Genomic DNA, 27,051 nt, shown 5'->3' with positions numbered 1-27,051 from the left:
GATTATGGAGTCAGTCCACATCATCGCTACTAACATTTTTCAACATAGTTTTTCTCTTGGAACATATCAAAATAAACGGGGAGCAACATCGCGAGCTATTAATCATATCAAAATAAACGGGGAGCAACATAGTTATGCAAATATACTATCAGGACTAAGTTCATGATAAATTAAAGTTCAATTAATCATATTACTTAAGAACTCCCACTTAGATAGACATCCCTCTAGTCATCTAAATGATCAGGTGATCCAAATCAACTAAACCATGTTCGATCATCATGTGAGACAGAGTAGTTTTCAATGGTGAACATCACTATGTTGATCATATCTACTATATGATTCATGCTCAACCTTTCGGTCTCCAGTGTTCTGAGGCCATATCCGCATATGCTAGGCTCGTCAAGTTTAACCCGAGTATTTTTGCGTGTGTAAAACTGTCTTACACCCATTGTAGATGAACATTGAGCTTATCACACCCGATCATCATGTGGTGTCTCGGCGAGACGAACTTTGGCAACGGTGCATACTTAGGGAGAACACTTTTACCTTGAAATTTAGTGAGAGATCATCTTATAATACTACCGCCGAACTAAGCAAAAATAAGATGTATAAAAGATAAACATCACATGCAATCCAAATATGTGACATGATATGGCCATCATCATCTTGTGCTTTTGATCCCCATCTCCACAGTACTGTCATGATCTCCATTGTTACCGGCATGACACCATGATCTCCATCATCTTGATCTTTTATCAACGTGTTGTCACATGGTCATCTCACTATCTATTGCTTTTGCAACTATTGCTATCGCATAGTGATAAAGTAAAGCAATTACATGGCACTTGCATCTTATGCAATAAAGAGACAACCATAAAGCTTCTGCCAGTTGCCTATAACTTCAACAAAACATGATCATCTCATACAACAACCTATATCTCGTCACGTCTTGACCATATCACATCACAACAAGCCCTGCAAAAACAAGTTAGACGTCCTCTACTTTGTTGTTGCAAGTTTTACGTGGCTGCTACGGGCTGAGCAAGAACCGTTCTTACCTACGCATCAAAACCACAATGATAGTTCATCAAGTTAGTGTTGTTTTAACCTTCTCAAGGACCGGGTGTAGCACTAGTAGAAAAAGGGTCAAACGTGAAGCACATTAGTGCCGGGTTGATTTTGGCCCGGTACTAATGGTACCATTAGTGCCGGTTCGAACGGATTTGCATTAATGCCGGTTCGTGTTGAACCTTTAGTACCGGTTCGTGGCACGAACCGGTACTAAAGGGGTGGTGGCAGGCTGGCGTCAGGCCGGGGCCCCATGATCACCTTTAGTACCGGTTCGTGGCACGAACCGGTACTAAAGGTCTAACCTTTAGTACTGGTTCGTGCCATGAACCGGTACTAAAGGGGTGTGACCTATAGTACCGGTTTGTGACACAAACCGACACTATAGGGCAATTTTCTATCTCTACCCCCCCCCCCCCCCCCCCGTGTGTCGCCATTTCAGTTATGAAAAATCAAAAGAAAATGATAAAAACTTCAAAAAATAAAATCCTTCGAGAGGTAGTTATATTACAACATCTACTAGTTAGGAAAATTTAAAAACTACAATTTGGACATGTTTTGCAAAAAGTGTAGGGAAAATGTAAAACGGCTATAACTTTTGCATACGATGTCGGAAAAAAACGTATAATATATCAAAAAATTCAGCAGGAAAATCCGCATCCGATGGAGACGGCCTACATCCTGTTTGGAATTTTTTAGAATCCTCAAATTCCAAAAGGAAAAAAGATATGGTCAAATTTCAGTTTGTTTAAATTTTTTTGGTTAAATCTGGTCAAACTACTTATTCAAGAAGTATTAATGTTACTACATAATTATTCAAGAATATTAGTGTTACTAAATAATTATTTCAATTTTTTGAATTTTGGTCAAATCTGGTCAAACTATAGTCAAACTGTGGTCAAACTATGGTCAAACTTATTCAAGAAATATTAGCGTTACTAAATAATTACTGTTTTTTAGAATAATAGTTTCAAACTCAAACGGTGAAATGTGTGACTTCATGCTCAAGCTAAACTCCTGAGGGTTAATAGGATTGACATCTTACTATTGTCAGGAAAACAGCAAGTGCAGACTCGGAAATGAAGGAGAATAGAACCCGAAAGTTAAGCGTGCTCGGGCTGGAGTAGTGAGAGGGATGGGTGACCGGTTGGGAAGTTAGATGATTTGGAATGAGTGATCCACACTTGAGCAGTTAAGAGAGGTGATTAGAGACTAAATCATCAAATAATTCAAAAAAATTAAAAATAAAAAAAATCAAATTTTTTTTCCAAAATTTTCAAAAAAAACCTTTAGTACTAAAGGTCCCCCATACCAGGGCGCGAGCTCACGCCACGTGGTGGCACTTTAGCACCGGTTCGTGCCGAACCGGTACTAAAGGGGGGGGGGGCTTTAGTGCCCACCCTTTAGTGCCGATTATGGAACCGGCACTAAAGGCCCTTACAAACTGGCGCTAAAGCTCCATTTTCTACTAGTGTAGCCACACTCGGTTCAACTAAACTTGGAGAAACTGACACCCGCCAGCCACCCGTGTGCAAAGCACGTCGGTAGAACCAGTCTCGCGTAAGCATACACGTAATGTCGGTCCGGGCCGCTTCCTCCAACAATACCGCCGAACCAAAGTATGACATGTTTGTAAGCAGTATGACTTGTATCGCCCACAACTCACTTGTGTTCTACTCGTGCATATAACATCAACGCATAAAACCAGGCTCGGATGCCACTGTTGGGGAACGTAGTAATTTCAAAAAAATTCCCTACGCACACATAGGATCATGGTGATGCATAGCAACGAGAGGTGAGAGTGTGTCCACATACCCTCGTAGACTGCATGCGGAAGCGTTAGCACAATGCGGTTGATGTATTCATACGTCTTCACGATCCGCCCGATCCAAGTACCGAACGCACGGCACCTCTGAGTTCTGCACTCGTTCAACTCGATGACGTCCCACGAGCTCCGATCCAGCAAAGCTTCACAGGAGAGTTTTGTCAGCATGACGGCGTGGTGACGGTGATGATGATGCTACCGACGCAGGGCTTTGCCTAAATTCCGCTATGATATGATCAAGGTGGATTATGGTGGAGGGGGCACCGCACACGGCTAGGAGATCAATGATCAATTGTTGTGTCTCCAACGGGGTGCCCCCCTCCCCGTATATAAAGGAGTGGAGGAGGGGGAGAGCCGTCCCTCTCTATGGCGCGCCCTAGGGGAGTCCTACTCCCACCGAGAGTAGGATTCCCCCTTTCCTAGTAGAACTAGGAGCCCTTCCAAGTAGTAGGAGTAGGAGAGAAGGAAAGGGAAAGAGAGACGTGTCTCGGTTGAGAAGGAAGGAGGGGGCGCCGCCCCTCCCCCTAGTCCAATTCGGACTAAGCATTGGGGGCGCGCAGCCTCTCATCTCCCTTTCCCCTAAAGCCCAATAAGGCCCATATACTCCCCGGCGAATTCCTGTAACTCTCTAGTACTCCAAAAAATACCTGAATCACTCGGAACCTTTCCTATGTCCGAATATAGTCGTCCAATATATCGATATTTACGTCTCTACCATTTCGAGACTCCTCGTCATGTTCCCGATCTCATCCGGGACTCCGAACTACCTTCGGTACATCAAAACACATTAACTCATAATACAAATCGTCACCGAACATTAAACGTGCGGACCCTACGGGTTCGAGAACTATGTAGACATGACCGAGACACGTCTTCGGTTAATAACCAATAGCGGAACCTGGATGCTCATATTGGCTCCTACATATTCTACGAAGATATTTATCAGTCAAACAGCATAACAACATACGTTGTTCCCTTTGTCATCGGTATGTTACTTGCCCGAGATTCGATCGTCGGTATCTCAATACCTAGATTAATCTTGTTACCGGCAAGTCTCTTTACTCGTTCCGTAATACATCATCCCGCAACTAACTCATTAGTTACAATGCTTGCAAGGCTTATAGTGATGTGTATTACCGAGTGGGCCCAGAGATACCTCTCCGACGATCGGAGTGACAAATCCTAATCTCGAAATACGCCAACTCAACAAGTACCTTCGGAGACACCTATAGAGCACCTTTATAATCACCAGTTACGTTGTGACGTTTGGTAGCACACAAAGTGTTCCTCCGGTAAACGGGAGTTACATAATCTCATAGTCATAGGAACATGTATAAGTCATGAAGAAAGCAATAGCAACATACTAAATGATCAAGTGCTAAGCTAACAGGATGGGTCCAGTCAATCACATCATTCTCCTAATGATGTGATCCCGTTAATCAAATGACAACTCATGTCTATGGTTAGGAAACTTAACCATCTTTGATTAACGAGCTAGTCAAGTAGAGGCATACTAGTGACACTATGTTTGTCTATGTATTCACACATGTATTATGTTTCCGGTTAATACAATTATAGCATGAATAATAAACATTTATCATGAAATAAGGAAATAAATAATAACTTTATTATTGCCTCTAGGGCATATTTCCTTCAAAGGCCACATCATATTTTCCTCCCTTTTGTCTGTGTTTCTTTGCCACTCTTTTTTTCTGATATTTCATGACTTTTAATGACTAAAGATCCAAAATTCCATGAGTTTTGATGACTTCTGGTTTCGGTTAGATTTTTTCAAATCTCAACTTTTAATTAAGTACTACATATCTAAAGTAAAAGAGTAAAAACAATGACCCGCCGTAACACCGATAAGCAGGTATCCATCAACCCCTATCCCTCTCGGTGCCGGTCAATGCCATTGACCGCCGGGGCCACCGGTTGGGTGCTCGATCGGGAAAACACCCAAGGGGGGTTCCGGCAACTGTCCCTGCATGCATGCGTGTGGCCAAGGCATATGTATGAAAGGGTGGCGTGGTGTACGAATACCCAATGCACATCCTTGACATGGCAGATGCCTCGCAAACCAGACACATGCACTGGCACGAACGTCGAGGACTAGCTGTGTTCGTCACTCAGATCGAGCCGGCGGTGGGCAATCCTGTGAGGGAATAATGGACTAAAACTGGCTTCACGACGAACGAGGCATTCACTGAGAGCCACGAACGGCAAAGGGAGGCCACATGGCATACCCTTTCGGGAGTGATGGCGTCGTCACTTGGTTCACCCCATACCGGGAGTTGCGATGTCACCCTCAGTAAGAACACGTCACAAAAACATTTTTCTAACTTACATGTGGTTCCACTGGTCTCATTTATCAGTAAAAGTTTCAAATTATTTTCTAAATATTTTTAAAAAGAAAAGTAACGCTGCCTTTACCGAGAGAAGCGCTCGGAAATGCTCGTGGCCAGTGGGACCGGGTATCCCACATGGCAACTGACTGTTTGCCAAGTGTCACCCTGACCATCTTACTGGACCGGCAGTCGAGCCCATAGCACTAGTGGGCCGGCCCGTGGCGGCCACATCGACCACTAACTCACGGTGCACGACGCGTGCAAGTCCTTAGTCCCACCTCGCCAAGCGAGGGAGGCGTCGACCGCTTTATAAACCCGTCACCCCCGACTGTTTCAAACTCCTCTAAACACTTTCATCGCTTGCTCACTCGACTACTCTGTGGGGCCCGGTTGCCGCCGGCTGATGACCCACAAGTATAGGGTATCTATCGTAGTCCTTTCGATAAGTAAGAGTGTCGAACCCAACGAGGAGAAGAAGGAAATGATAAGCGGTTCTCAGCAAGGTATTCTCTGCAAGCATTAAAATTATCGGTAACAGATTTTTTTGTGATAAGGTAATTTGTAACGAGTAGAAAGTAATAAAAGTAAATAAGGTGCAGCAAGATGGCCCAATCCTTTTTGTAGCAAAAGGACAAGCCTAGACAAACTCTTATATGAAGGAAAGCACTCCCGAGGACACATGGGAATTATCGCCAAGCTACTTTTCATCACGTTCATATGATTCGCGTTCGGTACATTGATAATTTGATATGTGGGTGGACCGGTGCTTCGGTACTGTCCTTACTTGGACAAGCATCCCACTTATAATTAACCCCTATTACAAGCATCCGCAACTACAACAGAAGTATTAAGGTAAACCTAACCATAGCATGAAACATATGGATCCAAATCAGCCCCTTACAAAGCAACGCATAAACAAGGGTTTAAGTTTCTGTCACTCTAGCAACCCATCATCTACTTATTACTTCCCAATGCCTCCCTCTATGCCCAAACAATGGTGAAGTGTCATGTAGTCGACATTCACATGACACCACTAGAGGGATGACAACATACATGTCATCAAAATATCGAACGAATACCAAATTCACATGACTACTAATAGCAAGACTTCTCCCATGTCCTCAGGAACAAATGTAACTACTCACAAAGCATATTCATGTTCACAATAAGAGGGGTATTAATATGCATAATGGATCTGAACATATGATCTTCCACCAAGTAAACCAACTAGCATCAAATACAAGGAGTAATCAACACTACTAGCAACCCACAGGTACCAATCTGAGGTTTGGATACAAAGATTGGATACAAGAGATGAACTAGGTTTGAGATGAGATGGTGCTGGTGAAGATGTTGATGGAGATTGACCCCCTCCCGATGAGAGGATCGTTGGTAATTACGATGGTGATGATTTCCCCCTCCCGGAGGGAAGTTTCCCCGGCAGAACAGCTCCGCCAGAGCCCTAGATTGGTTCCGCCTCGTGGCGGCGGACTCTTGTCCCGAAAGCTTGCTTATGATTTTTTCCCCGACGAAAGACTCCATATAGCAGAAGATGGGCATCGAAGGCGCACCAGGGGGCCCCCGCAATATTTATGGGTATGAAGTCTTAATCAGACACAGAGAAAGATAGAGGCTTATAGTTTTGCCTCCCAACGTTTTACCTCAAGGGTAATGTCAACAATAATAGTTCGTGGAGACTCACATCCAATTAGCTATATATATCAGGATCTTTCCAACACATTGTGCTTGCCAGAGGATAAAATGTAAAAAGGAAAGGTGAAGATCACCATGACTCTTATGTAAGGTAGAATATAAAAGTAAAAGATAGGCCCTTCGCAGAGGGAATCAAAGGTTGTCATGCGCTTTTATGGTTGGATGCATGAAATCTTAATGCAAAAGAACGTCACTTTATATTGCCACTTGTGATATGGACATTTATTATGAAGTCCATCTCTTTTATTTCTTCCATATCACAAGATCGTATAAAGCTTATTTTCTCCGCACTAATAAGTCATACATATTTAGAGAGAAATTTTTATTGCTTGCACCGATGACAACTTACTTGAAGGATCTTACTCAATCCATAGGTAGATATGGTGGACTCTCATGGCAAAACTAGGTTTAGGGATATTTGGAAGCACAAGTAGTATCTCTACTTGGTGCAAAGAAATTGGCTAGCATGAGAGGGAAAGGCAAGCTCAACATGTTGGATGATCCATGACAATATAATTTATCTCAGATGTATGAAAGCATAACACGTTATGTTGTCTTCTTTGTCCAACGTCAACTCCTAGCATGTCATACTTTAATGAGTGCTCACAATCATAAAAGATGTCCAAGATAGTATATTTATATGTGAACCTTTCTTTCTTTATTACTTCCTATTCATTGGAACGATGACCAAAACTATGTTTGTCAACTCAAAACAACTTTTATTCATCATACTCTTTTATATGTGAGCTCATTACTCTCCATAATACCCATATGATCTCTCTATTTCTTTTTATTTCTTCTCTTTTATTTTATTCCCTCAAGATCTAGCAAGGTAATCAAGCCTTTGACTCAACACATGCATGTCCTGCTCCAGTCTTAGTATCTTTTTGCATAATTCCTGTTTGTTTTCCTGCAAGGGGAAAAAAGGGATAAACTCGATCTTAGGTTTCTTTGCTCTATCCGGGAGGCTTGACTTTTTAAACTCCACATGCATGTCCCCAGGTTGAGGTAATGGGAATTCATCTTCATCTGAGCTCGTCTCCTCCTTTCCCTTAGGTTCATAGTCCTCTTCTTCTTCTGTAGTCCAACCACAATGCTCCACATCCCCATAGACTTCAGGATCTGCAAGGTAATCAGCCACATAGCTTTCTCCTTCTGAATCCTGGGACGACATGTTGCGCAAATCTACAGCAGGACAGCTCAAAACAAAGACAAGAGATATTTGCGTGATACGGTGGTCAAAACCTTCGGGAGGTTATATAATGAATTTTTACCGACCAAAAGAAGTATCGTGCAAGAAAAAGGAGTCCGGAGAGCGCACGAGGTGCCCACGAGGCAGGGGGACGCGCCCAGGGGGGTAGGGCGCGCCTCCCACCCTCGTGGGAGCCTCGTGTCCTTTCCGGTCTGCTTCTTATTTTCCTATTTTTCTTAATATTCCAAAACGGAGAAAAATGGCCATTAGAACTGTTTTGGAGTCGGTTTACTTACCGTACTACGTACATATTCCTTTTCTGAGTCTAAAACGTTCTGGAAAGTGTCCCTTATGTATTCCTCCGGGGTTACAGTTTCAATGATATTAGTTTCAACATTCATAGGATTACCTAAGATATAATGTTTGATTCTTTGACCGTTCACCACCTTCGGATTTGTGCCTTCGAAGTTGTTGATTTTTATGGCGCCGGAATGATAGACCTCCTCGATAACGTAAGGACCTTCCCATTTAGAGAGAAGTTTGCCTGCAAAAAATCTTAAATGAGAGTTGTATAACAATACATAATCACCTACATTGAACTCACGCTTTTGTATCCTTTTATCATGCCATCTTTTAACCTTTTCTTTAAACAACTTGGCATTTTCATAAGCCTGGGTCCTCCATTCAGCAAGTGAGCTAATGTCAAATAACCTCATCTCACCGCCAAGTTTGAAATCATAATTGAGCTCTTTAATGGCCCAATATGCCTTATGTTCTAGTTCAAGAGGTAAGTGACATGCTTTACCATAAACCATTTTATATGGAGACATACCCATAGGATTTTTATATGCAGTTCTATATAGGCCCATAATGCATCATCAAGTTTCTTGGACCAATTCTTTCTAGATCTATTAGCAGTCTTTTGCAAAATTAATTTGAGCTCTTTGTTACTCAATTCTACTTGACCACTAGACTGTGGGTGATAAGGAGATGCAATTCTATGATTAACGTCATACTTAGCAAGAATTTTATGAAAGGCACCATGAATAAAATGTCAACCACCATCAGTCATTAAATATCTAGGGACTCCAAACCTCGGGAAAATTACTTCTTTAAGCATCTTAATAGAGGTGTTATGATCAGCACTACTAGTTGGAATAGCTTCTACCCACTTAGTAACGTAATCCACAGCAACTAAAATATGTGTATACCCACTAGAGGAAGGAAAAGGTCCCATATAATCAAAGCCCCAAACATCAAATGGTTCAATAACAAGTGAATAATAATTCATAGGCATTTCTTGATGTCTACTAATATTACCAATTCTTTGACATTCACCACAAGACAAGACAAACTTACGGGCATCCTTGAAGAGAGTAGGCCAATAAAAACCGGATTGCAATACCTTATGTGCAGTTCTATCTCCAGCATGGTGTCCTGCATAAGCCTCGGAGTGACACTTGTGTAGGTTCTGTTCCTGTTCATGCTCAGGTACACAACTTCTAATAATACCATCTACTCCTTATTTATAAATATGTGGGTCATCCCAAAAGTAATGTCTCAAATCATAGAAGAACTTTTTCTTTTGCTGGTATGTGAAAATAGGTGGTATAAATTTAGCAACTATATAATTAGCATAATCAGTATACCATGGAGTAGTTCGAGAAGCATTTATGACATTTAATTGTTCATCAGGAAAGCTATCATCAATAGGTAGTGGGTCATCAAGAACATTTTCTAACCTAGACAGGTTGTCTGCAACGGGGTTCTCTGCTCCCTTTCTATCAATAATATGCAAATCAAATTCTTGTAGCAAGAGAACCATCTAATAAGTCTAGGTTTAGCATCTTTCTTTTCCATAAGGTATTTAATAGCAGCATGATCAGTGTGAATAGTTACTTTAGAATCAACAATATAAGGTCTGAACTTATCACAAGCAAAAACAACTGCTAATTTTTTTCCAATAGTAGCATAATTTCTCTAGGCATTGTCTAGAGTTTTACTAGCATATTGAATAACATTTAATTTCTTATCAACTCTTTGCCCTAGAACAGCACCTACAGCATAATCACTAGCATCACACATAATTTCAAAGGGTAAATTCCAATCGGGTGGCTGAACAATAGGTGTAGAAATCAATGCTTTCTTAAGTATTTCAAATGCTTCTATGCAATCATCATCAAAGACAAAAGGAATATCTTTTTTTAATAGATTAGTCAGAGGCTGAGAAATTTTTGAGAAGTCCTTAATGAACCTCCTATAAAAACAGGCGTGACCGAGGAAGCTTCTTATACCTTTAATTTCCTTGGGACATGGCATCTTTTCAATAGCATCAACTTTAGCTTTGTCAACTTCAATACCTCTTTCAAAAATTTTATGCCCCAAGACAATACCTTCATTAACCATAAAGTGGCACTTCTCCCAATTCAAGACAAGATTAGTTTCTTCACATCTCTGCAAAACTCGATCAAGGTTGCTTAAGCAATCATCAAAAGAGGATCCATAAATGGAGAAATCGTCCATGAAAACCTCGCATATCTTTTCACAAAAGTCATAGAATATAGCCACCATGCATCTTTGAAAGGTAGCAGGTGCATTACATAAACCAAAAGGCATACGTCTATAAGCAAAAGTACCGAAAGGGCAAGTAAAAGTGGTATTTGATTGGTCATCAGCTGGCACGGGTATTTGAGAGAAGCCAGAGTAACCATCTAGAAAGCAAAAATGTGTGTGTTTGGATAATCTTTCTAGCAGTTGATCAATAAAAGGCAAAGGGTAATGATCTTTTTTAGTAGCCTTATTTAATTTGCAGAAATAAATTACCATCCTACAACCTATAATAATTCTTTGCGGGGTTAATTCATCTTTATCATTAGGAACAATAGTAATACATCCCTTCTAAGGGACACAATGGACAGGACTTACCCACTGACTATCAGCAACGGGATAAATTATACCTGCCTCAAGGAGCTTTAGTATTTCCTTTCCTACCACTTCTTTCATCTTAGGATTCAGCCGTCGTTGGTGATCAATAACTGGTTTGGCGTCTTCCTCCAGATTTATTTTGTGTTGGCATAGAGTGGGACTAATGCCCTTAAGATCATCAAGAGTATATCCAATAGCAGCACGATGCTTCTTTAGAGTTTTCAATAATTTCTCTTCCTCCTTCTCTGAAAGGTTAGCACTAATAATAACAGGATATATTTTCTTTTCATCAAGATAAGCATATTTAAGAGTATTAGCTAATGGTTTAAGCTCAGACACGGGATCACCCTTGGGTGGAGGAGGATCCCCTAGGATTTCAACAGGCAAATTGTGTTTTAGAATAGGTCCCTGTTTAAAGGAAACTTCATCTATTTCCCTACTTTCATTCATGAACATATCATTTTCATGGTCTAGTAAATATTGTTCTAATGGATTAGTAGGAGGCATGGCAATAGAAGCAAGACCAATAATTTCATCTTTACTAGGCAATTCTTTATCATGGGGTTGTCTACAAAATTTAGCAAAATTAAACTCATGAGACATATCCCTTAAACCAACAGAAACAATATCCTTATTGCAGTCTATCTTAGAATTGACAGTATTTAAGAAGGGTCTACCAAATATAATGGGGCAAAAGCTATCTTGTGGGGAACCAAGAACAAGAAAATCAGCAGGATATTTAACCTTCCCACACAAGACTTCAACATCTCTAACAATCCCAACGGGTGAAATAGTATCTCTATTGGCAAGCTTAATGGTAACATCAATATCTTCTATCTCAGCTGGTGCAATATCATGCATAATTTCTTTGTATAAGGAAATAGGTATTGCACTAGCACTAGCACCCATATCACATAATCCATGATAACAATGATCTCCTATTTTAACAGAAATAACAGGCATGCCAACAACAGGTCTGTGTTTATTTTTAGCATCAGATCTCCTATTTTATTTCTAGCAGCTTCATCATAGAAGTAAATAACATGCCCATCAATATTATCGGCCAAGAGATCTTTAACGATAGAAATTTTAGGTTCAACTTTAATTTACTCATGGGGTTTAGGTGTCTTAATATTACTTTTGTTGACCACAGTTGAAGCTTTAGCATGATTCTTTATTCTAACAGGGAAAGGTGGTTTCTCAACATAAGCAGTAGGAACAACATGATCATTATAAGTGATAGTCTTTTCTTCAACTTTAATAGATGCAACTACTTTTACTTGAATGGGAGGATTATATTTAAACCACTTCTCCTTAGGGAGATCAACATGAGTATCAAAGGATTCACAGAAAGAAGCTACTATCTCAGAGTCAAGTCCATATTTGGTGCTAAATTTACGGAAAACATCGGTATCCATAAAAGATTTAACACAATTAAACTTAGGTGTTATACCTGACTCTTTACCTTCATCGAGATCCCAATCTTCAGAGTTGCGTTTAGTTCTCTACAATAAATTCCATTTGTATTCAATAGTCTTCATCATAAAGGAACCAGTACAAGAAGTATCGAGCATGGAGCGATTGTTGTCAGAAAGCCGAGCATAAAATTTTAATAATAATTTCTCTTGAGAGCTCATGATTGGGGCATGAATATAACATTGACTTAAGCCTCCCCCAAGCTTGAGCGATGCTTTCTCCTTCGCGAGGCCAAAAATTATATATATAATTACGATCACGATGAACAAGATGCATAGTATAAAACATCTGATGGAATTCTAATTTCAACCGTTTGTAGTCCCATGATCGCATATCATCACATAGCATATACCATGTCAATGCATCTCCCTTCAAAGATAACGGGAAGACCTTCTTCTTGATAACATCATCGGGCATACCTGCAAGCTTAAATAATCCACAAACTTCATCCACATAGATTAAGTGTAAGTTGGGGTGCGATGTTCCATCTCCTGCAAAAGGAATTTCAAAGTAAACAATTTCATTTTCAGTAGGTTCAGTAGGTTGACGAGAAACTCTTTGCTCTACTGGTCGAGGTGAAGATACCCCGAACAAGCCCCTCAAAGCATTACTTTCCATAGTAACAAGTGACAGTAAATTTCAGCACACTATATAAATTTTTCCTTACCAAATTCCACCTACCAAAGGCGCTTCACTCCCCGGCAACGGCGCCAGAAAAGAGTCTTGATGACCAACAAGTATAGGGGATCTATCGTAGTCCTTTCGATAAGTAAGAGTGTCGAACCCAACGAGGAGCAGAAGGAAATGATAAGCGGTTTTCAGCAAGGTATTCTCTGCAAGCACTGAAATTATCGGTAACATATCGTTTTGTGATAAGGTAATTGGTAACGAGTAGCAAGTAATAGAAGTAAATAAGGTGCAGCAAGATGGCCCAATCCTTTTTGTAACAAAAGGACAAGCCTGCACAAACTCTTATATGAAGGAAAGCGCTCCCGAGGACACATGGGAATTATCGTCAAGCTACTTTTCATCATGTTCATATGATTCACGTTCGGTACTTTGATAATTTGATATGTGGGTGGCCGGTGCTTGGGTACTGTCCTTACTTGGACAAGCAACCCACTTATGATTAACCCCTCTTGCAAGCATCTGCAACTACAACATAAGTATTAAGGTAAACCTAACCATAGCATGAAACATATGGATCCAAGTCATCCCCTTACGAAACAACGCATAAACTAGGGTTTAAGCTTCTGTCACTCTAGAAACCCATCATCTACTTATTACTTCCCAATGCCTCCCTCTAGGCCCAAACAATGGTGAAGTGTCATGTAGTTGACGTTCACATGACACCACTAGAGGGATGACAACATACATCTCATCAAAATATCGAACGAATACCAAATTCACATGACTACTTAATAGCGAGACTTCTCCCATGTTCTCAGGAACAAACGTAACTACTCACAAAGCATATTCATGTTCATAATCAGAGGGGTATTAATATGCATAGTGGATCTGAACATATGATCTTCCACCAAGTAAACCAACTAGCATCAGATACAAGGAGTAATCAACACTACTAGCAACCCACAGGTACCAATCTGAGGTTTGGATACAAAGATTGGATACAAGAGATGAACTAGGTTTGAGATGAGATGGTGTTGGTGAAGATGTTGATGGAGATTGACCCCCTCCCGATGAGAGGATCGTTGGTGATGACGATGGTGATGATTTCCTCCTCCCGGAGGGAAGTTTCCCCGGTAGAACAGCTCCGCCAGAGCCCTAGATTGGTTCCGCCTCGTGGCGGCGGAGTCTCGTACCGAAAGCTTGCTTATGATTTTTTCCTCGATGAAAGAATCCATATAGCAGAAGATGGGCATCAGAGGGCCACCAGGGGCCCACAAGGCAGGGGGCGTGCCCAGGGGGTAGGGCGCGCCCCCCTCTGGAACTTCTTGCACCGAGTATTTTTTATATATTCTGGAAATAGCTTCCGTGAAGTTTCAGGACTTTTGGAGCTGTGCAGAATATGTCTCTAATATTTGCTCCTTTTCCAGCCCTGAAACCCAGTTGCCGGCATTCTCCCTCTTTATGTAAACCTTGTAAAATAAGAGAGAATAGGCATAAGTATTGTGACATAATGTGTAATAATAGCCCATAATGTAATAAATATCAATATAAAAGCATGATGCAAAATTGACGTATCACCGGCCCAGAGACCTGAAATGTCGTCACAGTCACCTAAACTGGTTGGATAGTGACTGGCGAAGTAAGGCTCGGGAGGTGGCCTGGGCGGGCACTTTTTTTTTCTTTTTTATACTTCTGGCGGACACTTTTCTTCTCAGATGTTAGGAGCAGACACGTGGCGCACTGCTACTGGCTCTCTTTGCTGAGAGTGGCTCTCGGCAAAGATGGCCCTCGGCGTGTTAACGAGGACCCACATGTCAGGAGCTGACATGTGGTGCACTGCTACTGGCTCTCTTTGCCAAGAGTGGCCGAGAGTGGCTCTCAGCAAAGATGGCCCTCGGCATGTTAATGAGGACCCACATGTCAGGAGCTGACATGTGGCGCACTGCTATTGGCTCTCTTTGTCAAGCGTGGCTCTCGACAAGATGGCCCCCGGCGTATTAACGCGTACCCACATGTTAGGAGCTGACATGTGGCGCTCTGGTATTGGCTCTCGTTGCTGAGAGCTGCGCTCGGCAAAGATAGCCCTCAACGTGTTAACGCGGACCCACATGTCAGGACCTAACACGTGGCGCACTGCTATTGGCTCTTTTGCCGAGAGTGGCTCTCAGCAAAGATGGCCCTCGGCATGTTAACGCGAACCCACATGTCAGGACCTGACACGTGGTGCACTGCTATTGGCTCTCTTTGCCGAGAGTGTTTCTCGGAAAGATGGCCCTCGGTGTGTTAACACGGACCCACATGTCAGGAGCTGACACGTGGCGCACTACTATTGGTTCTCCTTGCCGTGAGTGGCTCTCGGAAAAGATGGCCCACGACGTGTTAACGCGGACCCACATGTCAGGAGGTGACAAGTGGCGCTCTCGTATTGGCCCTCTTTGCCGAGAACAGCTCTCAGCAAAGATGGCCCTCGGTTAATGCGGACCCACATGTCAGGACCTGACACGTTGCCGAGAGTTTCTCTGGGCAAAGAAGCCCTCAGTGTGTTTATGCGGACCCACATGTCAGGACATGACATGTGGCGCACTGCTATTGGCTCTCTTTGCCGAGAGTGACTTTCAGCAAAGAAGCGCCACGTGGCAACCGCCGTCCCCATCTGTTGTCTGTTAGCTACTTTATTTTGCCAAGTGCTATTGTTTGGCTCTCGGCAAACTCTTTGCCGAGTGCCCGTGTCCTTGCTCACGACAAATTTCTGTTTGCCTGAGGGGTGTAAGCCGGGTGGTTATTGCTGAGTGCAGCTCTCGGCAAAGGCTTTGACTGCGGGTTTTGGCCATTTGCCGAGTGTCCGTGGCACTCGGTGTATATGTCAATTCCAGTAGTGTACCGGGCCCTGCAAGTGTTGCTTCTGTGAAAAGTACCCCAATTGCATTCCCTACTATTGCGTGTATGACATGACAAGTGGCACACATAGTGTATTTTCATTGACCGGGTGTCGCTTGATAAACAGTCTGGTGACTGAATGGTTCTTTCCATATTGAGGACCCAAGAATTCGATATGATTACTGGGAGTTGCCTAGTAACAAGACATATATGCTTGCAGAAGATGGTTGATGTATGATAAAGTTAAAAATCTGCCGCCAGATTTTAAGACATGACAAATCAAACGTTTTTTATGGCAAATTAGTTCTTGCAAGGATGGCGATTTCTTTTAGCAAGCATGGCAAATCATGGCAAAAAACTAAACTATGACAGGATTTGTCATGCTTGCTAAGGGAATTGCCACCTCACAGCCACTAAATTAGCCATGAAATATGTTCAGTTTGTCATGCCTAAAAAGCTGACGTCAAATTTGTAGTCATGTTCATGGGTATGTGTGCCTATGATATCAATTTATCTATTTGTAATACACCTAAGAAATCATTGTTTCTAGGTCGACCAAGTTGAGCATCTCAGAGACCTAGAGGTGCATAAAAAATGTGAAAACCTATATTTTACATCCTTGACTCTTTTTTTCAAGCATACACCATGGAGAGGTGTATGAATATCATAGAAGGAGAACCAAATGACAGATACAATGCCTTTCGCTAAGAGATTCATAACACCACGACTACAATGACAAGAGATCAAAGACCATGTCTCGACCAGCACCGGACACCTAAAAGCACAACCCCGACCACATCTCTGGCTTGATCAACGCACTCTTCACCCTTCCACTACTAGAATCAGGGAATTTGTCGTCAGTCAGTTCTTTGCCATCAGCTAGTGGACGGCAAAAACATTTTTTTGCCGTCTGCTTAAGAAAATCAGACGGCAACGAACTGGCTGATGGCAAATATGCCGCCCGCTAGCTGACGACACATAATCTTTGCCGTCAGCTAGCGGACAGCAAAGAGGTTTGGTGCGGTCCAGTGGGGGCCGGCGCTTGGGGGGCTGGCCGGTCCCCCACTTTGCCATCAGCTAGCCGACGACAAAGCTTCTTTGTCGTCCTCTAGCTGATGGCAAAGTAGGCACTACCTAACGGGCCGTTATACCCACCCGACCCCTCCTCTCTCTCCCTCTCTTCTCTCTCTATCTCCCTCTCCCCGACCACACCCCGTCGTCGCCTCCGACCCCATGCCGCCCCCTCCCTCGACCGCGCCCTGCCGCCACCCCCGACCGCACACTGCCGGCGCCCCGGACAGGGGCGGGGGTGGCCGACCCCACGCCGATGCCGCCCTCGTCGGCTCGCCGCTCCAACACCCCGGTGTTGGGGAACGTAGTAATTTCAAAAAAATTCCTACACACACGCAAGATCATGGTGATGCATAGCAACAAGAGGGGAGAGTGTTGTCCACGTACCATCGTAGACCGTAAGCGGAAGTGTTATGACAACGCGGTTGATGTAGACGTACGTCTTCACGATTGACCAATCGTAGTACCGAAAGTACGGCACCTCCGTGATTTGCACACGTTCAACTCGGTGACGTCCCACGAACTCACGATCCAGCAGAGTGTCAAGAGAGAGCTTCGTCAGCACGACAGCGTGATGACGGTGGTGATGAAGTTACCGGCGCAGGGCTTCGCCTAAGCACTACGACGATATGACCAAAGTGGATTATGGTGGAGGGGAGCACCGCACATGGCTGGAAAAAATCAACTTGTGTGTTCTAGGGTGCCCCCTGCCCCAGTATATAAAGGAGAAAGGGGGAGGCCGATCGGCCCTTGGGGCGCACCAGGAGAGGAGGAGTCCTCCTCGTATTAGGAGTAGGACTCCCCTATCCTACTCCTACTAGGAGGGGGAAAGGAAGGAGGAGAGGGAGAAGGAAAGGGGGGGCGCCCCCCTTCCCTAGTCCAATTCAGACCAGAGGGGGAGGGGCACGCGGCCTGCCCTGGCCGGCCCTCTCTCTCTGCACTAAGGCCCATGTGGCCCATTAGTTCTCCCGGGGGGTTCCGGTAATCCTCCGGCACTCCGGTTTTCTCCGAAATCACCTAGAACACGTCCGGTGTACGAATATAGCCTTCCAATATATCAATCATTATATATCGACCATTTCAAGACTCCTCGTCATGTCCGTGATCACATCCGGGACTTCGAACTATATTCGGTACATCAAAACACATAAACTCATAATACCGATCGTCACCAAACGTTAAGCATGCGGACCCTACGGGTTAGAGAACTATGTAGACATGACCGAGACATGTCTCTGGTCAATAACCAATAGCGGAACTTGGGTGTTAATATTGGCTCCCACATATTCTACGAAGATCTTTATCAGTCAAACCGCATAACAATATACGTTGTTTCATTTGCCATCGGTATGTTATTTGCCCGAGATTCGATTGTCGGTATCACCATACCTAGTTCAATCTCGTTACCGGCAAGTCTCTTTACTCGTTTTGTAATGCATCATCCCGCAACTAACTCATTAGTTACAATGCTTGCAAGGCTTATAGTGATGTGCATTACCGAGAGGGCCTAGAGATACCTCTCCGACAATCAGAGTGACAAATCATAATCTCGATCTATGCCAACTCAACAAGTACCATCGGAGACACCTGTAGAGCACCTTTATAATCACCCAGTTACGTTGTGACGTTTGGTGGCACACAAAGTGTTCCTCCGGTATTCGGGAGTTGCATAATCTCAGGGTCATAGGAACATGTATAAGTCATGAAGAAAGCAATAGCAATATAGTAAACGATCAAGTGCTAAGCTAACAGAATGGGTCAAGTCAATCACGTCATTCTCTAATGATGTGATCCCATTAATCAAATGACAACTCATGTCTATGGCTAGGAAACTTAACCATCTTTGATTCAACAAGCTAGTCAAGTAGAGGCATACTAGTGACACTTAGTTTGTCTATGTATTCACACATGTACTAAGTTTCCGGTTAATACAATTCTAGCATGCATAATAAAAATTTATCATGATATAAGGAAATATAAATAACAACTTTATTATTGCCTCTAGGGCATATTTCCTTTAGTCTCCCACTTGCACTAGAGTCAATAATCTAGATTACACAGTGATGATTCTAACACCCATGGAGTCTTGGTACTGATCATGTTTTGCTCCCGAGAGAGGCTTAGTCAATGGGTCTGCAACATTCAGATCCGTATGTATCTTGCAAATCTCTATGTCTTGCTCCTTGACTTGATCGCGGATGGAAATGAAGCGTCTCTTGATGTGCTTGGTTCTCTTGTGAAATCTAGATTCCTTTGCCAAGGCAATTGCACCAGTATTGTCTCAAAAGATTTTCATTGGACCCGATGCACTAGGTCTTACACCTAGATCGGATATGAACTCCTTCATCCAGACTCCTTCATTTGCTGCTTCTGAAGCAGCTATGTACTCTGCTTCACATGTAGATCCCGCCACGACGCTTTGCTTAGAACTGCACCAACTGACAGCTCCACCATTCAATATAAACACGTATCTGGTTTGTGACTTAGAGTCATCCGGATTAGTGTCAAAGCTTGCATCGACGTAACCATTTACGACGAGATCTTTGTCACCTCCATAAATGAGAAACATATCCTTAGTCCTTTTTAGGTATTTCAGGATGTTCTTGACCGCTGTCCAATGATCCACTCCTGGATTACTTTGGTACCTTCCTGCTAAATTGATAGCAAGGCACACATCAGGTCCGGTACACAACATTGCCTACATGATAGTGCCTATGGCTGAAGCATAGGGAACAGCTTTCATTTTCTCTCTATCTTCTGCAGTGGTCGGGCATTGAGTCTGACTCAACTTCACACCTTGTAACACAGGCAAGAACCCTTTGTTTGCTTGATCCATTTTGAACTTCTTCAAAAATTTGTCAAGGCATGTGCTTTGTGAAAGTCTAATTAAGCGTCTTGATCTATCTCTATAGATCTTGATGCCCAATATATAAGTAGCTTCACCGATGTCTTCCATTGAAAAAAATCTTGTTCAAGTATCCTTTTATGCTATCCAGAAATTCTATATCATTACCAATCAACCATAATCCATATATAATATTAGAAATGCTACAGAGCTCCCACTCACTTTCTTGTAAATACAGGCTTCTCCAAAAGTCTGTATAAAACCATATGCTTTGATCACACTATCAAAACTTTATTCCAACTCCGAGATGCTTGCACGAGTCCATAAATGGATCGCTGGAACTTGCACACTTTGTTAGCATCCTTTGGATCGATAAAACCTTTAGGTTGCATCATATACAACTCTTCTTCTTCTAGAAATCCATTCAGGAATGCAGTCTTTACATCCATTTGCCAAATTTCATAATCATAAAATGCAGCAATTGCTAACTTGAATCGGACGGACTTAAGCATCGCTACGGGTGAGAAGGTCTCATCGTAGTCAACTCCTTGAACTTGTCGAAAACTTTTCGCAACAAGTCGAGCTTTCTAGATAGTAACATTACCGTCAGTGTCAGTCTTCTTCTTGAAGATCCATTTATTCTCGATGGCTTGCCGATCATTGGGCAAGTCAACCAAAGTTCACACTTTGTTCTCATACATGGATCCCATCTCAGATTTCATGGCCTCAAGCCATTTCGCGGAATCTGGGCTCATCGTCGCTTCCTCATAGTTCGTAGGTTCGTCATGGTCAAGTAACATGACCTCCAGAATAGGATTACCGTACCACTCTATTGCGGATCTTACTCTGGTTGACCTATGAGGTTCGGTAGTAACTTGATCTAAGTTACATGATCATCATCATTAGCTTCCTCATTAATTGGTGTAGGAGTCACAGGAACAGATTTCCGTGATGAACTATTTTCCAATAAGGGAGTAGGTACAGTTACCTCATCAAGTTCCACTTTCCTCCCACTCACTTCTTTCGAGATGAACTCCTTCTATAGAAAGGATTCATTCTTAGCAACGAATGTCTTGCCTTCGGATCTGTGATAGAAGGTGTACCCAACAATCTTCTTTGGTATCCTATAAAGACACATTTCTCAGATTTGGGTTCGAGCTTATCAGGTTGAAGCTTTTTCACATAAGCATCGCAGCCCCAAACTTTAAGAAACGACAACTTTGGTTTCTTGCAAAACCATAGTTCATAAGGTGTCGTCTCAACGGATTTATATAGTGCCCTATTTAACGTGAATGCAGCCGTCTGTAAAGCATAACCCCACAACGATAGCGGTAAATCAGTAAGAGACATCATAGATCGCACCATATCTTGTAACGTACGATTACGACGTTCGGACACACCATTACGCTGTGGTGTTCCTGGTGGCGTGAGTTGCGAAACTATTCCGCATTGTTTCAAATGAAGAACAAACTCGTAACTCAAATTTTCTCCTCCACGATCAGATCGTAGAAACTTAATTTTCTTGTTACGATGATTTTCCACTTCACTCTGAAATTCTTTGAATTTTTCAAATGTTTCAGACTTATGCTTCATCAAGTAGATATACCCATATTTGCTCAAATCATCTATGAAGGTGAGAAAATAATGATACCCGCTGCGAGCCTCAACATTCATCGGACCACATACATCAGTATGTATGATTTCCAGCAAATCTGTTGCTTGCTCTATTGTTCCGGAGAACGGAGTTTTAGTCATCTTGCCCATGAGGCATGGTTTGCAAGTACCAAGTGATTCATAATCAAGTGATTCCAAAAGTCCATCAGAATGTAGTTTCTTCATGCGCTTTACACCAATATGACCCAAATGGCAGTGCCACAAATAAGTTGCACTATCATTATAACCTCATTTTGGCTTCAATATTATGAATATGTGTATCACTGATATCGAGATTCAATAAAAATAGACTACTCTTCAAGGGTGGATGACCATAAAAGATATTACTCATATAAATAGAACAACCATTATTCTCTGATTTAAATGAATAGTCGTCTTGCATCCAACAAGATCCAAATATAATGTTCATGCTTAACCCTGGCACCAAATTAAAATTATTCAGGTCTAAAACTAATCCCGAATGTAGATGTAGAGGTAGCATGCCGACCGTGATCACATCGACTTTCGAACCATTTCGCATCGTAACCTCGTCCTTAGCCAATCTTCGCTTAATCTGTAGTCCCTGTTTCGAGTTGCAAATATTAGCAACAGAACCAGTATCTGCGAGCATTAGTAATGTACACATCAATAACATGTATATCACATATACCTTTGTTCACCTTGCCATCCTTCTTATCCGCCAAATACTTGGGGCAGTTCCGCTTCTAGTGACCAGTCCCTTTGAAGTAGAAGCACTCGGTCTCAAGCTTAGGTCCAGACTTGGGCTTCTTCACTTGAGCAGCAGCTTGCTTGCCGTTCTTCTTGAAGATCCCCTTCTTCCCTTTACCCTTTTTCTTGAAACTAGTGGTCTTGTTGACCATCAACACTTGATGCTCCTTCTTGATTCCTACCTCCGCAGCCTTTAGCATTGCGAAGAGCATGGGAATTGTCGTATCCATCCCTTGCATGTTATAGTTCATCATGAAGCTCTTGTAGCTTGGTGGCAGTGATTGAAGAATTCTATCAATGACACTATCATCAGGAAGATTAACTGCCAGTTGAATCAAGTGATTGTTATACCCAGACATTTTGAGTATATGCTCACTGACAGAACTATTCTCCTCCATCTTGCAGCTGTAGAACTTATTGGAGACTTCATATCTCTCAATCCGGGCATTTTATTCAAATATTAACTTCAACTCCTCGCACATCTCATATGCTCCATGACGTTAAAAACGTCGTTGAAGTCCCGGTTCTAAGCCGTAAAGCATGGCACACTGAACTATCGAGTAGTCATCACCTTTGCTCTGCTAGACGTTCATAACATCTGGTGTTGCTCCTGCAGCGGGTTTGGCACCTAGCGGTGCTTCCAGGACATAATTGTTCTATGCAGCAATGAGGATAATCCTCAAGTTACGGACCCAGTCTGTGTAATCGCTACCATCATCTTTCAACTTAGCTTTCTCAAGTTACGCATTAAAATTCAATGGAACAACAGCACAGGCCATCTATCTACAACAACATAGATATGCAAAATACTATCAGTTACTAAGTTCATGATAAATTAAAGTTCAACTAATCAAATTACATAAGAACTCCCACTTAAATAGACATCCCTCTAATCATCTAAGTGATCACGTGATCCATATCAACTAAACCATGTTTGATCATCACGTGAGATGGAGTAGTTTTCAATGGTGAACATCACTATGTTGATCATATCTACTATATGATTCACGCTCGACCTTTCAGTCTCAGTGTTCTGAGGCCATATCTGCATATGCTAGGCTTGTCAAGTTTAACCCGAATACTCTGTGTGTGCAAAACTGGTTTGCATCCATTGTATGTGAACGTAGAGCTTATCACACCCGATCATCACGTGGTGTCTCGGCACGACAAACTTTCGCAACGGTGCATACTCAGGGAGAACACTTGCACCTTGAAATTTAGTGAGAGATCATCTTATAATGCTATTGTCGAACTAAGCAAAATAAGATGCATAAAGGATAAACGTCACATGCAATCAATATAAGTGATATGATATGGCCATCACCATCTTGTGCTTTTGATCTCCATCTCCAAAGCACCGTCATGATCACCATCGTCACCGGCGTGGCACCATGATCTCCATCGTAGCATCGTTGTCGTCTTGCCAACTATTTCTTCTACGACAATCGCTACTGCTTAGTTATAATGTAAAGCAAATACATGGCGATTGCATTTCATACAATAAAGCGACAACCATATGGCTCCATTACAAAACATGATCATCTAATATAATAAAATTTAGCATCATGTCTTGACCATATCACATCGCAACATGCCCTGCAAAAGCAAGTTAGATGTCCTCTACTTTGTTGTTGCAAGTTTTACATGGCTGCTACGGGCTAAGCAAGAACCGTTCTTACCAACGCATCAAAACCACAACGATTTTTCGTCAAGTATGTGTTGTTTTAACCTTCAACAAGGACCGGGTGTAGCCACACTCGATTCAACTAAAGTTGGAGAAACTTACACCCGCCAGCCACCTATCTGCAAAGCACGTCGGTAGAACCAGTCTCGCGTAAGCGTACACGTAATGTCGGACCGGGCCGCTTCATCCAACAATACCGCCGAATCAAAGTATGACATGCTGGTAAGCAGTATGACTATTATCGCCCACAACTCACTTGTGTTCTACTCATGCTTCGAACATCTACGCATAAAACTGGCTCGGATGCCACTGTTGGGGAACGTAGTAATTTCAAAAAAAATTCTACGCACACGCAAGATCATGCAGATGCATAGCAACGAGAGGGGAGAGTGTTCTCCACGTACCCTCGGTGACCGCAAGCGGAAGTGTTATGACAACACGGTTGATGTAGTCGTACGTCTTCACGATCGACCGATCCTAGTACCGAAAGTACGACACCTCCGTGATCTGCACACGTTCCGCTCGGTGACGTCCCATGAACTCATGATCCAGCAGAGTGTCGAGGGAGAGCTTCATCAGCAGGACGGTGCGATGACGGTGATGATGAAGTTACCGGCATAGGGCTTCGCCTAAGCACTACGACGATATGACCGGGGTGGATTATGGTGGAGGGGGGCACCACACACGGCTGGAAACAATCAACTTGTGTGTTCTAGGGTGCCCCCTGCCCCCGTACATAAAGGAGCAAGGGGGAGTCCTCCTCCTAGTAGGAGTAGCACTCCCCTTTCATACTCCTACTAGGAGGGGGGAAGGAAGGAGGAGAGGGAGAATGAAAGGGGAGCGCTGCCCCCCTTCCCTAGTCCAATTTGGACCAGAAGGGGAGGGGGCGCGCGGCCTGCCCTAGCCGGCCCTCTCTCTCTCTCCACTAAGGCCCATGTGGCCCATTAGTTCTCCCCGGCGGTTCCGGTAACCTTTGGCACTCCGGTTTTCTCTGAAATCACCCGGAACACTTCCGGTGTCCGAATATAGCCGTCCAATATATCAATCTTTATGTCTCGACCATTTCGAGACTCCTTGTCATGTCCGTGATCACATCCGGGACTCCGAACTATCTTCGATACATCAAAACACATAAACTCATAATACCGATCGTCGCCGAATGTTAAGCGTGCGGACCCTACGGGTTCGAGAACTATGTAGACATGACCGAGACATGTCTCCGATCAATAACCAATAGCGGAACCTGGATACTCATATTGGCTCCCACATAGTCTATGAAGATCTTTATCGGTCAAACCGCATAACAATATACGTTGTTCCATTTGCCATCGGTATGTTACTTGCCCGAGATTCGATCGTCGGTATCACTATACCTAGTTCTATCTCGTTACCGGAAAGTCTCTTTACTCGTTCCGTAATGCATCATCCCGCAACTAAATCATTAGTCACATTGCTTGCAAGGCTTATAGTGATGTGCATTACCGAGAGGGCCCAGAGATACCTCTCCGACAATCGGAGTGGCAAATCCTAATCTTGATCTATGCCAACTCAACAAGTACCATCGGAGACACCTGTAGAGCACCTTTATAATCACCTAGTTACGTTGTGACGTTTGGTGGCACACAAAGTGTTCCTCCGATATTTGGGAGTTGCATAATCTCACAGTCATAGGAACATGTATAAGTCATGAAAAAAGCAATAGCAATATACTAAACGATCAAGTGCTAAGCTAACGGAATGGGTCAAGTCAATCACATCATTCCCTAATGATGTGACCCCATTAATCAAATGACAACTCATGTCTATGGCTAGGAAACTTAACCATCTTTGATTCAACAAGCTAGTCAAGTAGAGGCATACTAGTGACACTCTGTTTGTCTGTGTATTCACACATATACTAAGTTTTCGGTGAATACAATTCTAGCATGAACACTAAACACTTATCATGATATAAGGAAATATAAATAACAACTTTATTATTGCCTCTAGGGCATATTTCCTTCACCCGGCCCCCCAACGCTCCGGCGTCGGGCCTCCTCCACCTCAGCCTCCACCTCCCCCACTCCCGTGATCCCCCTTCGCCTCTCTTTTTTTTAGTTTTTTCTGTGTTAGTGTACTTAGGTTAGTTAGTTTAGTTAGTTAGTATAGTTAATTAAACATACGATTCGACAAACGATTCATCTTACATTCAAACATAACGTAAGTTAATTAAACATAAACCTAATCTACTCGTTGTCGGAGTTGGCGAGGTCCACGACCTCACCCATGCCGCCGTCATCGCCGACGTCGTCGCTGTCGACGCACCGCAGCCATAGCCATCGCCGCGTCTAATGCAGCATGGACATCAGGGCCTCTGCCGCCGGCTCCATAGCCGCCGCCGCTTGCAGTGCTGCCTGCAGCTCAGCGGCCTCTCTCGCCGCCGCCACCGCCGCCGGCGCCGCCTCTACCTGCGACGCCCGTAACTCGATCAAGGTTGCTTCAGCAATCATCAAAATAGGATCCATAAACGGAGAAATCGTCCATGAAAACCTCACATATCTTTTCACAAAAGTCAGAGAATATAGCCATCATGCATCTTTGAAAGGTAGCAAGTGCATTACATAAACCAAAAGGCATACGTCTATAAGGAAAATTACCGAAAGGGCAAGTAAAAGTGGTCTTTGATTGGTCATCAGCTGACATAGGTATTTGAGAGAAGCCAGAGTAACCATCTAAAAAGCAAAAATGTGTGTGTTTGGATAATCTTTCTAGCATTTGATCAATAAAAGGCTAAGGGTAATGATCTTTTTAGTAGCCTTTAATTTGCGGAAATCAATTACCATCCTATAACCTGTAATAATTCTTTGCAGGGTCAATTCATATTTATCATTAGGAACAATATTAATACCTCCCTTCTTAGGGACACAATCGACAGGACTTACCCACTGACTATCAGCAACGGGATAAATTATACCTGCCTCAAGGAGCTTTAGTATTTCCTTTCTTACCACTTCTTTCATCTTAGGATTCAGCCAT

The sequence above is a fragment of the Triticum urartu genome, chromosome 2A (genome assembly GCF_056163025.1).
Source record: "Triticum urartu cultivar PI428250 chromosome 2A, HENAU_Tu73, whole genome shotgun sequence".
NCBI lineage: Eukaryota > Viridiplantae > Streptophyta > Magnoliopsida > Poales > Poaceae > Triticum > Triticum urartu.
Note: the sequence above shows the minus strand (reverse complement) of the source record.